The following is a 10,021-nucleotide window of genomic DNA, read 5'->3' on the forward strand; positions in this document are numbered from 1 at the left end:
CCCTCCTATGTCTTTTGAGTGGAGCATTTAGACCATTAATCCATCATAATTTTGATTTTCTTATTTTATTTTTTAATTTTTTTTGTTTTTTTTTTAATTTTCTTTTTATCTCTCTTTTTTTCATCTTAAAGAAGTCCCTTTAACATTCCATGTAATACTGGTTTGGTGATGATGAACTCCTTTAGCATTTTCTTGCCTGGGAAGTTCTTTATCTGTCATTCAATTCTAAATGATAACTTTGCTGGGTAGAGTGGTCTTGGTTGTAGGTCCTTTTTTTCCATCACGTTGAACATTTTGTGCCAATCCCTTATGGCCTGCAAAGTTTATGTTGAAAGATCATCTGTCAGCTGTCAATCTTATGGGGGCTCTCAAAGTTACGAGTTGCCTTTCTCTTTCTGCTTTTAGGATTCTCTCTTTGTCTTTAAACTGCCATTCTAATTATAATGTGTCTTAGTGTGGGCCTGTTTGGGTTCATCTTGTTTGGGACTCTCTGCATTGTCTGGACTTGTATGTCTATTTCTTTTGCCAGGTTAGTAAAGTTTTCAGTCATTATTTGTTCAGATAGGTTTTCAACCCCTTGCTTTCTCTCTACTCTTTCTGGTACCCGTATGATGCGAATGTGTTATGCTTGATGTTGTCCAGGAGGGCTTTTAAACTATCCTCATCTTGGGGATTCCTTTTGCTTTTTGTTGTTCCGATTGAGTGTTTTCTGCTACATTCTATTCCAAATTGCTGATTTGATCCTCTGCTTCATTTAGTCTGCTGGTGATTCCTTCTAGTGCATTATTTATTTCAATTACTATGTTCTTCACTTCTGACTGGTTCTGTTTTTAAAAATAGTTTCTATGTCTTTTTTTATGCTTGCTATCTCTTTGTTGAAGTTCTCTTCCTTGTAAGCATTGTTTTGGACTTTGTATCTGGTAGGTTGTTTGCCTCCATTTCATATAGTTCTTTTTCTGGAGTTTTCTTCTGTTATTTCATTTGGCACATGTTTCTTTATTTCCTCATTTTGGCTTTCTCTGTGTTTGTTTCTACGTATTAGGTAGATCTGCTATGTCCCCCAGTCTTGGCCGATGGCCTTATGTAGTAGGTGCTCTGAGGGGCCCTGGTACAGTCTCCCAGATCACCTGAGCTGGGTGCCCCAGGAGTGTCCTTTGTGTGGGTTGTGTGTGACCTCCTGTTATAGTTTAGCTTTGGTTGCTATCTGCATGTCAGTGGGTGGGAGTGACACTCAGGCTAATTGGCTGTGGGGTTTGGCCATGTCCACAGCTTATAGGCTGTTGTGCAGGGGACTTACCCCACTGAGTGAGATTCATCCCAGTGGGATGTAGTGCCTATTGAGACCACCCTTTGGGTGTGCCACTTGTGGGGCCAATTGGATGGTGCTCTGCTGTGGTCTGAAGCTGACCTCCATGTATGTTGGTCCTGGAGCCTCTTGTGAGGGGCTCTGGTGCAGGCCCAGGTCACTCACTGCCTGTGGCTGGCCATAGACTACCTGGTATGAGCTACAAAGCAATCCCCAGTTGTTCAAAGCCTGCGTTAACCCTGGAGGCATGTGGGAGAGGCCATGAGCAAACCGAGGATGTCTGCCACCAGTACTGGGCCTAGAGTAGCTCCGCAAAATTCCAGGACAACTTGAGTCCTGCTGGCACCTGCCAGCTCCCTTAAGGTTCAGCCACTGATAAAGCCTCATATGGTACACAAGTTGGGTGAGGCAGGGTCTCAGGGGGTCACAGTGAGAAGTGTTGTGGTCACCAGGTTAATGTAAATTGTGGTTTGGTGCCAGTGCTGAGCCCAAAGCTACTCAGGAAAAGTCTCAGAACACACCAAGGCCAATTGCTGACCACTGTGGTCTATCAGATAGTTTTCCAAGAAAGAGTGCATTGTGGACAGGGCTGGCTGCTTTTGGAGGAAGTGCCTCCGACACTGGGGGAGTTGGGTGAGGTGGAGTCTCAGTGAGTCAGCAGGAAAGAGCTGCGTACCACAACAAGCCAATCAGATTCAGATTTGGCCTGTGAGGGTGGGCTCAACACAGAAAAAATGGCATCTACCTGCTGGCTGCATGGGCGAAGTTCCTCCTCATAGGGAAATGGTGACTGTCCTCCAGCCTTCAACCTGAAGCAACACAACTCAGTCCCCATATGTCTCTGACATACCCCGAGTTACCATCCCTCCACTGGATCCCAATGTAAGTACCTGTGAGTGACAGACTCTGCGTGGGCTGTTTAAGAGGAAGACTGGGTTTTCTACTGCCTTCTGTCCCACCTGGACCATTGGAATTTGTATTGTTTTTCACAACCAGATATTGTGGGGTCTCCTCTTCCCAGCACTAGTACTCTGGGCTAGGGATGCCAGTGTGGGGCTGAGGTTTCTTGCTCTGCTCAGGGGGATCTCTGCAGCTGAGATATCCCTCCCTGTTCTCAGTCACCACAAGGAAGTCTAAGGATAGCCAGTTCTACATCTCTGACCCCCTTACCAGTCTCGACGTGGTTTCTTCTTAATATGGTTAATTATAAAACTTCTGTTCAGCCAGACTTCGGATGGTTCTCCAGGTTGGTTATTCTATAATTTAGTTGTAATTTTAATTTGTTCACGGAAGGAAGCAAACACAATGTTTATCTAATTTGCCATCTTGTATTGCTTGCAATTCACTTTTGTGCTGCTCATGAAAGATGTGTCTTCCCAGCATTTCATAAGAAATGCTGTAATGTTGTGGTCCTGAAATGGTGTTCATGGGAGTATGCACACCATGAAAAATTGACAAATGGTACATATAAGGGACACCTCACCATTCCACAGGATTGTGATGCTTACAGCTTCATTGTTAACATCACACTCTGCAGAAATCAAGTGTCCTGTCATTTCTTCACTTTGATTTTCTCAATTCTCATGATAATTCAAATGAATCAGTTCTGGCCAAACCTTTCCCTCCCATGTGATGAAGCCTTACCAGAGTTGATGGCTCCTTTTTTCCTTTTCTCTGGCAGCAACAGCTTCTTCATAGTTCCTCTTCCCCAAAGGACATATATTTCAGGACCCTCCTCTCTGCTCCCCTTCACTGCAAGATGATGTTCTGTTTAGCAAAGACCTTCAACACATCCTAGCATCTCTAGTGTTTGCATTTATGGCCTGATTCTGACTGACTGTAAAGACCTGGGATGCCCATATCTAAAAACATCCACAAAGTTTGAATATAAGTAAGCTCTAGAAAGAGAAGCTGCCAGTGAGAAAAGGGGCTATAAAAATGGCCTATCAAGTATATTTCTAAAAAATATCAATTTTCTAAAAAGGGGCTAAAGAATTTTAAATATTAAAAGAGACCACATAATATCTAAATACAATGTGTGCTCTTATGCTGGGTCCTGTATTCCAGAGAAAACAATACTACAGTATAGAGGACATTACTGGATAAATCAACAGAATTGAAACACAGAAAACAGATTAAATAATATTTCTGTATTAATGTTAAATTTACTAAAGTTGATAACTTCAGTGTGTAGAGAAGTGGGTATGTGAAGACACCTTTATCTTGGGAATATACTTGTAATTCAGCTGCCAGAAAGATTTGAGTTTGAGTTTGGTTTTCAGAACTTTTGGCTCTGTGTCTACAGGAAAAAAGGATTATTTGTAGGGAAGTCACAGAAGCATTTTGATCCCTTACCCAGATCTTAAGCTGGAAATTTGAAGCCCTGAATTCATCATTTCCCTTCCCTAAGTTCTCTAGTTTACTTAGAAGCCACTAACTAGTCCTATTACTTGTATTCCCACTAAAATGTTCTATGGCAACTACCTGGTCACCCCAAATCCTGTCTTTCCTAGGCAGTTGATACCAGATTTCTGCAGGTGATAATCTAAGTAATGCTTTACCACTACATAGCATGCATGCTTCAGTTATACTTTCAAAAATGTTATCAAGAACCTAGACTCTTGTATGCCTGGAGATAGGACCAAAAGCAAGACAGAGATAGTTCCTGCTCTCATTAAGCTTGATTCTAATGCCCCGGGAAAGACAGATAGATTATAAATAATTATTTATCAAACTTTCAAGAAGTTAAGTAATTTGTTGGAAAATAAAAACTGGGTAAGAAGACAGATATGACAGGAAGGGCACTTTTAGGTCTGGTGGCAAGAAATAGACTTTAGCTCATGTTGGCGAAAGAGTGTTTAAGAATAAAAATAAGTAATCAGTGCCCCTAACTTTGGAAACAAACTGAAGAACTCAATGTACTTCTGTTTTTGACTTGTTTCTTAGCATGGTGAGTTGTTTGGGAAATGAGTCAATAGTTATTTGTAGTTCCTAAATTCTCAACAGCAGTTGCCTCCTGATATGTGTCACTATATTCTGAGTTGACATCTGCTATCTGAATCACCAAAATAGTGTCTTGTTTTAAAATTTATCCACTATTGGCTTATGTTTTGTCTTACTCTAGGCCATGTTATCACTACATGTGACATCTCTGTGTATGTGTTTGTGAAACTGGGATAAAGTTGGCAAAACTTGAGATGGAGGAGACTATCTATGAAACATGTTTTTGCATTAGTAGAACAGGAGGCATAAGCACGTTTGGAATAGAGAGAAGAGAGAAAACGAAGAGATATTGGAGACACAGGATCTCACAAAGGAAAGTAAATTTCAAGTTAGGAACTTAAATGCAATTTGGGCAACAACCTTGGAGCTCAGACAACTATAGAATTTAATTATGGATTTTGGTCCTCAGCAACTAGATTAAAATCTCCTATAGGAATAAAGCCTTTGCCTGGTAGAGGAAATCAGCTAAGGTTTGTGATGGTGATTTTGATGACAATATTCATGATGACATTCTATGTGAGTAATGTTTCTCAAAGTGGGACTTGACTTGGCAAAATTGTACACTGATAGATTGACACTGACTGACACTTTAGATATTGAAATATCTAGAGAGAAATAATTGATATGACTAAGTAATTGTGAAGTGTAGCATATTAACCTCCAGAATTTTATGGAACTAGCAAACGAATAAAAAAAAGTCACAGTCTAGATTATCACAATGTTGAACAGTATACTTATGCTTACATGTAATATTGGACAGCTATCAGTAGAATTCCTATAATTCTTTGTTAATAATTTTTTTAAGAACTCAAATTAATGTTAAGCTTTTTAATAATTCCCCATCCTACCACTTTCCTCTGTGGCTGAAAGATCAATCAGTCCCAGAAGAGCCTCAGCAGATAAAGATAGGATATTTTTTTTTCACCCTTCTCCCCCCACATTTTCAGTGCATTCTGGGCCACCTAGATCCTTGCTGCTATTTCATAACAGCAAAAGCTTCTTATTGATTGTTCACACGCCTTTGCTAAAGAGCTGTTACAGTTCAGACAAGTCAGTAATTGGCCCACATTGCACCTCATGTCAGCACAGGGGCTGAGACTCATCCTAACATGAATGAACTGGACACTGGTGTTCTTTTTACCCCACAACACTGTTCCGTGATGTGAAAAGAAAGAAGGAAGGATATTCTAGTCTGGTCACTCTTGGGTTTGGCTGTGTATGGAAGAGAAAGGACTTGGATTTGGAAGTTAAACAACCCAGGTGTCCAGTGCTGGCTGTGCCTTGGTCTGGCTTTGTGAATCAGGCTGGGGTTGTCATACTGCCTGGTGTATTTTCTCACCAGTGAATATAAAAAGGGTCCTTCCAAAGCTCACATCCCACAGTTTCTCCCAGTGGTACTGAGGCCAAAGCAGGTGATCTGACTATTTTCCAACGCATCGCCAAAGTATTTATAAGATTAAAGCAGAATGTTTTGATTGTCTAGCTTTAGGATTTAATAATGATATCGTAGGAGAAAGTGTTATAGTTTTTCAACCCTCTTAAATGGATGTGTAGCTTTTTTCATCCTCTCCCTTCTCCATCTGTGCCTGTTCAGCTCTCTGTTGACTTGGGGGCATACATATATGGACAATAAGGGCACGAGAATTTCTGCAGAATCAAAACAGACCAGCTATGCTTCTGTAGATTGTATTCCCATTTGTTTAATGAAAGTTTGCAAAGATTGGGAGTTTTCTTACAGTCAGCACATACTTAGAAAACCTACTATGTGCTGACTCTAGTCTCTAGGAATTGGAAGGAATCAGGACATAGAGAGCCACTTGTATCTACATATTAAATTTAGTGTACCTAGAAATAAAAACTTTCTATCCATCTGTTTTCCTTTGGGGCTGAAGAAGTTGATGCATACCAGCATTATGAGTGTACTTGATTATATTTAGAATAATTTCTCGTTCCTTGGGTTTTTGCCACAATAAATAGCTGTTTTTCAGAACTAAAAGTTTGGCAGCCCAGCGGTAAGATGGACAATGAAGAAAAGCTAAAGACACCTCTCTCATTTTGAAGTCTGTGGAGCTGTTTTTCAGAAACTGGCTTCATTGGCAGAGCAAGTTTGTTAATAACCCTGCAGCACTCTCCTTGTTGGAATAACACAAATTAGCATTTAACCCGGGAGGAAGAACACATGAAGTTATTTAACATTTACATAAAATTATGGAGTAAACTCCAAACAGGTCGCCGCTGAAATATATAATTACACTCAGCAGTCCTGTCAGCATACATAGAAACAATTTTATTTCCAATCATCTTCTGCTTTTATTCACTCAAGAATGTATCATTAAAATTTCCACAGAACAATGAACCTTAATAGGTGCTAATGCAATTGTGAATTATGGTAATTGTTACCTAAATTAATCTCAGTACTTTCTATTCCTTATTGCCCTATGCATAAGGAGTATGAAAAAGATAATGCTAAAACTGACATTTGTATAAAGGGTGTTAAAGACTTATCTTATTTGATAAAAATTTCATAAGAACTTGCTACTTTTTAAAGTAGTTTATTTGGAAAACAATGTTAGAATTGCTGTAAGCACGGTTTATGTAATCTTCAATTGGTGAAATTTGTGATGGCAAAAGCCTGTTGACCTGTCGTCTGGTGTACATGCACTCACCAAGGTATCCATATAGCAAAGTATTTCCCTCTGTGTATATGCTGCCAGGGTATACATTCACACCCCAATTCACTATGTGTGGTCACTTTTTGTGTGTTTACTTTCACTCACTTATGTAAAATACATACAGCTTGTTTGGTGTAATGAAACCCACAGTTATGGGCTGAATTGTGTTCCCCTCCCTCAAATTTATATGTCTAAGTCCTGGCCCCCAGAACCTCAGAATGTGATTATATTTGGAGACAGGACCTTCAAACAGGTAATTAAATTAAAATATGGTCATTCAAGTGGGCCCTAATCTAATATGACTAGTGTCCTTATAAAAAGAGGAGATTAAGACACAGACATGCATGGATGGAAGACCATGCAAAGACACAGGGAGAAGACAGTCATCTGCAAACAAAGAAAAGAGACCTCAGAAGAAACCAGCCCTGCTGACACCTTGATCTCAGACTTTCAGTTTCTAGAACTGTGAGAAAATACATTTCTGCTATTTAAGCTACCCAGTATGGTGTTTTATTATGGCAGCCCTAGCAAGTGAGTATATCCACCTTAATTGGAAGTAAAAAAAAATACAGGTCAAATATATTTCCATTAAAATGACAAAGAAATGTAGATTTTTGTCCTGTCTTTATCACTCCAGAGTTATATTTGACCTTGGGCATATCACTTAGTCTCCCCATTTGTAATAAGGTCTAGTTTCGTCTGTTTGTTCATTTTGAAGTTCCCAGCATTGTACTGTTTTCTTCTGCTAACTGCACCTGAGTTTCCTCTGAGAAAATGCTTGCCCCTTGTTCTGTATCTCCACAGTTTGGGTGAGGCTGGTCTCATGCCCTAGCTCTACGTAGGAGCACGTTACTCAGGTCTGGCCAATCAGTATGTTCCATGCCCTCTGCCCACAGCGATCGACTCAAGAATGGACATATGACAGAGACCTAGACAATGAGATTCAATTTCAGGACTAAATTTGAAAGTATTGAGCAATTAAGCTCTGTTTATTGAAGTTTCTGAGGGGTGGGGTGTGAGTGCCTGGGTTGTCCATAGCTGTCTGGCAGCCACTGTGAAGGGCAGGACTGAAAATGAAGCCAACACGAAGGGAACTCAACCACAGACAGGGAGCCAGTACTGAGTATCCTGTGTGAGCCCTTGATCCAGCCTTGTCTGAAACTGGTAACCCCCAGGACTCTGTCATTTTATTAATAAGCCAGTAAATCCCTCCACCTTATGTCCATCTTACGGCAGCTTGGCCTGCATTCTATCGTTGCTACAAGAGTCCTGAGTAATGTATGGGAATGGGAATGGCTTAATGCTTTGTCCATTCCTCTATAAAATGAGTGCACTCTTATAACAGTAACTATTGTTTCCCCAAAGTATGCATTACACAGAACACTGATATTTCTCTGGTGTGTATGTCAGAGGAGGCAGGGGCAAAGGTGGGTAGTAAAATCTGACCCATCTGATGGTCCCTTGGTTTTGTGTGGAAACCACTGGGGGAGAGGAGGACACCTGCCAGGACCTAAGATCATTAAGTCTTAGGTCCTTGGAAACACTTGCCGGTCTGAGTGTTCAGGAACTTTGGGGACAAAGTGGAGAGCAGGGGGAGGGGAAGATGCACTAACAGTCAGATGAAGCAAGTCGTGTCAGAGGTCACACGCAGACATCCTCCAGGGGCCAGTGAAGTTGCCAAATGGCCAGAGGCGAGGGCTGCTTGTGAAGTGCTTTACAGTTGGGATAGTTGATATGATATTTCTGTCTATCTCTGGCAGGGCTTCAGGCTGTCAAACAGGCTGAATAATTGACTTTCGAATACTTATGGACAGAGGTATACTTGCGCCCGATAGTACTAACAATTTAAAGAGCAATATCGCTGGTGTCGACTCAAAAATCCCCAGACTGGTGAAAAGCCCACCGTGTTAGAGTAAAATGAATCATAATTAGTGGTAGTTTATTGTATAAAAATGTTACTTGGACAAGTCTGGGATGAGCTTTGACCTTTATAATAGTCTTTGTAACAGTGATTATTAAGTAAATCTGAAGAAGACTTTGAAAAATGCAGGAGCCTTCTACTCACCCCCTGCCCCCGGTTGTGCATATGGAGTTTGCAATAAATTTCAAAGGTACTTTCAAAGTCTGCTTCCCCACTGGACCTCAGGCAAAGATCTGCTGTATACAAATGTGCCCACTGTGTGTTTGCTGATTTATTTTCTGAGCTATTAGGATCTTCCAAATTTAGATTCTTTAAATTGCCATTTAAGCAACCTGTTAATTAATTTCTTCATCTACCACTAACTTTTTCTTTTATTTTGGGGATTTCTTTGTCTCTGACTTTACTTACTCCTGCGTGTAATCTAAGGAGGAGCCCTTTGTTTATTCAAGTGTTGATTGGCTGCCTGCTGTGTACCAGAAACTGTGATAGATGCTGGTGAGATAATGAAAGCAAAGAGAGAGGGTTTTGCTCCCTTTAGAACTGATGGGCTGGTGGGATAACACAGGACTCTGGCACTGTGAAATCAGCAGAATATAGTAATGTCAGTTCTGTCTCTGGAGCGTGGGCATTAGGTCTGTGGTACCCAAGGAAGCCAAGGATTGGAATTTGAAGGAGAGTCTGTGCCTGAGGATGTAGAAAGGCTGCTGCTTCAGCTTTTGCAGTTTTGCAGAAATTCTGGGGGGCATCCCAGGGAGGGAAACTTGGAAGGACAGAGGACCATTAAGAGTGGTGTATCCTTTTATCAAAGACCTCACGCGGTAGGCCAGAATTAAAGTGAGGTGAATGAGACACGAATGGCGAATGGGCTCTTGGGCGGAAAATGTATGGAGATGCCAATAAAACCCTCTGTAATCAGGCTCCATCCGAGAGGATCAGGATTAGGGTGAGGTGAGCCCTGCAAGGGGAGAGTGGGATCCTGTCTTTATTTCAACGTTGGATATTTTGCTCATCATGGACAAAGGAATTTTGATCTTTTTTTTTTTTTTTTTTTTTTTTTTTTTTTTTTAGCTGAGCCATCCTGCTACCTGTTGGCAGCTCAGCGGCTGCTCAGCTCGGGCT

The sequence above is a fragment of the Hipposideros armiger genome, unplaced genomic scaffold (assembly GCF_001890085.2).
Source record: "Hipposideros armiger isolate ML-2016 unplaced genomic scaffold, ASM189008v1 scaffold_124, whole genome shotgun sequence".
Taxonomy (NCBI): Eukaryota; Metazoa; Chordata; class Mammalia; order Chiroptera; family Hipposideridae; genus Hipposideros; species Hipposideros armiger.